Consider the following 3,327-nt stretch of genomic DNA (forward strand, 5'->3'; position numbering starts at 1 on the left):
CTCCCCGCCTCATTCACTATGATAAGATTTTTTTGTTCTGATGATGCCTGATACCTGATCACTTCAACACCTCCTGATCTCACAGGCTGATGTGCTTCTTCCATGTGGGCTTTGCTGCTTCTGAGCTAGATGGCTGCTTGTTTACCTTCAAGCCTTTAAGGCCACAGGCACTATATCTTTGGATAGCCGGGCACCATCATCTCTCTTTGCCACATTTGCTTATGCACCCATTTGTCTTCAGTGATCTTATCATGGAAGTGAGCACACAATGGTATGCTTTTTTTTGTTCTTGTTGCCTGATAACTAATCCCTTCGGCACCTTGAGATCACACAAACTGGTGTGCTTCTTCCATGTAGGCTTTATGGCTTCTGAGCTAGATGGCTGATTGTTTATCTTCAGACCTTTAAGACACCAGATGCTATATCTTTTGATAGCTGGGCACCATCAGCTTTCTATTCACCTGCTTTTTCTTCAGTGGTTGTGTTGGTTAGGTGAGTATCATATAATGCCAATTTAATAGAAAAAAGTATTCTTGCATTGAGGGCGTACTTGAGTGGAGGCCCAATGTCCTTCTGCTATCTTAACACTACACCTATAAAGATATGCACATAGATCTATTTCCCCATCCTGATATATAAATATATTTGCATATGTACATACCTTTATTTTAGACCTCTATAAATGCCCTTTGCCTCCTAGCTCTTTCCTCTATTTCCTTTGACTTTCATCTTGTCCCACTATCATGCTCAGTCTTCATTTGGGTTTCAGTAATTCCTCTTTGTTAAATTACCCTTGATCATGCCCACCAGGCCTCCTACACCACCAATTTGGATCACTTGTTGTTCCTTTTTCCATGGATTTGTTAACACCACTACCTTTCCACCCTCCTCTCCCACTCCCATATCCCCCTGGAACTGTTGGTCCCGTTGTTTTCGCCTCTAGATTGTTCATCCAGCCTATCTTATTTAGACACAGCTGTGGAGATAATAACATGCACAAAAACAAGACAGAGTAAAACCAAGCAACAATATGCAACAAAAAATACTTACCTGGCAGGAGAGACACCATGATCATGAAGGTGGTTTTCCCAGGGCGAGGCTCACCTATTGCTCTTGGGGTGTGCTGACCCCTGAGATTTCTCCAAATGCGGGAAACTCAACTGCATAATTTGTGGTAGTGGGGCACTGTGTTCGCGCTCTCCCCTGAAAAAAACAAAAAACAATATGCAACAAAATATCAACAACAAACCAATGACAAAAAACAAAACAACAAGAAAGAAAAGCTTGTAATTAATTCAGTGACTGTTTGTTAGCCTTTAGGAGTGTTTTCCAGTCCAGTATGTTGGGGCACCAAGGCCTGGCCCCAAGGTCCACCTTCAACATTCCCTTGGGACTGTGCCGCTCTGTTTCCTTGCTGTTTTGTTGCACCCCCTTAGTGTTTCGCCTTGGTGTGGCAGGATCAGATCCGGTGCAATTCCCACACTGTGTCTCTGGTGTTGTCTCCTTTAGGGCTATGGGTCAGAGAGAGATGTCATGTCTCATAGTGGGGCCGGCCATGTGGTCCTATCTGTAGACTGGCTGCTCTAATCGGGACATTGTCCTCAAGGCCTGGAGGGCCAGGATGTGCTCCATTCTCTCCTACTCCCCTTTCATCTGCTCCTGTGTTAACTTCCAATTATCCTAGATTTATACTTTAGATATTCCAAGTTCTGATTATTGGTAGTATATTTCAGTTGTTTCATTTCCCCTGGAGTTGTGCCCTCTCAGCAAACATCAATCCTGAAACCTCCATTTTCACAGGCGTTAGTCCATTCATGTCGCCATGGCTGACTCTACTTGAGAAAGCAGTTCCTCCTCAATCCCATTTTAGGACCTTCCAGCAGCAAGGGTCCACTATCTCTGACAAAGTTCTATTAATATTCATGACACTTTCAGAATTTGGCAATGTTTCCAAGTGGACAGTCTGGTTCTTCTTCAGTGCATGTTCTTTTGAAACTTGCTCACTGTGGGCCATCCTGTTGATATTCAAAATACCAGTGACTTAGCTTCCAGAATTACAACAGCGTGTAAGCCACCGCAGTATGATAAACTGACTGACAAAATGTTATTCTGAGACTTAAGAAGTTGTGAAATCATAACTCTCCTTATGATCTGTTTGTTCTCTTGACAGTCCGTGGTACATTCAATATCCTTGCTGTCCCTTAATTTTGATATCTGATCTTATTTAGGTCTTCCTTGCTCTATGTCCAGTTTCATTAGCACACAAAGCAACTCTAAGCATCATGGATTTGCTCAAGCTCAGCTTAATCCTTATAATGACCTCCTAGCTTTTCAGATACTTGAAAGAAATCACATGCAGCAGATTGATCCAATGCAATGAATCAATTGATCTCTTGACTGCTATTTCCATGGCACTGCTTGTGGATCCAAGCAAACATTTTATATTTGACAACTTCATCTTTTCTCCATTTATCATTATATTGCTTAGTGGTTCAGTTGTGGGGATGTTGATTTGCTTTGCATTGAGTTATAAACCATATGAAATGTTGCAATCCTTGATTTTTACCATTAAGTACTTCAGTTCCTCCTCACGTCCAACAAGCATGCATGTGTCTTCTGCATATCTCAGGCCTTCCTCCTACCTTGCTAACTTATTCTTCTTTATATATCCAGTTGCTCTGATTATCTTCTCAGCATACAGATAGAGTTGGTATACTTAGAGGATAAATGCCTGATGCACACTTTTCCAGATTTCAAATCATTCTATACTTTAAGTCATTCCATATTCCCTCGTTCTTTTTGAAAGATTGTCTCTTGATCCACTTACCAGTTCTTCATGAACACAATGAAGTGTTCTGAAATTCCAATTATTTTCATTAGTACACATAGTTTTTTGTCATCCACATATTTGAATATCTTTGTATAATCAATAATATATGAGTAAATATATTTTTTGGTGTTCCTTGCCTTAAATCAAGATCCATGTTACATTGACAATGAGATCTCTTGTTCCCTATCTTCTGAATCCATCTTGAATTTCTGACAGCAGCCCATTCATATGCTGCTATAACCATTATTGATTGATCTTCAGGAAAAAAAATACTGCATATGAAGTTGTCTGGTGAGTTTTGTATTCTGTTGAACCACTTTTTGTTTGTGAATGTGTATGTTTTCTGAATTAGTACAAATATAGTCTCTTATGGATCAGTCAGTTGGCTACATCTCTCAAATCTCCTGGTGTAAATAAGTGAATGCTTCTAGTAGTTGATCAGCTTGTTGGAATTTTTATTTATCAATTCCGGAGCCTTGTTTTTGGCTAATGCCTTC

At 40.4% G+C, this 3,327-nt stretch overlaps 1 non-coding gene across 1 annotated transcript; it reads left to right on the forward strand.

Annotated features, from left to right (window-relative positions):
• Positions 1 to 1,042: 1,042 nt before the first annotated feature.
• Positions 1,043 to 1,206, forward strand: LOC142443791 (U1 spliceosomal RNA). The gene has a single exon (XR_012783542.1). It is a non-coding gene; the product is annotated as a U1 spliceosomal RNA (small nuclear RNA).
• The last annotated feature ends 2,121 nt before the right edge of the window (positions 1,207 to 3,327 follow it).

The sequence above is a fragment of the Tenrec ecaudatus genome, chromosome 3 (genome assembly GCF_050624435.1).
Source record: "Tenrec ecaudatus isolate mTenEca1 chromosome 3, mTenEca1.hap1, whole genome shotgun sequence".
In the NCBI taxonomy this organism is placed as follows: Eukaryota; Metazoa; Chordata; class Mammalia; order Afrosoricida; family Tenrecidae; genus Tenrec; species Tenrec ecaudatus.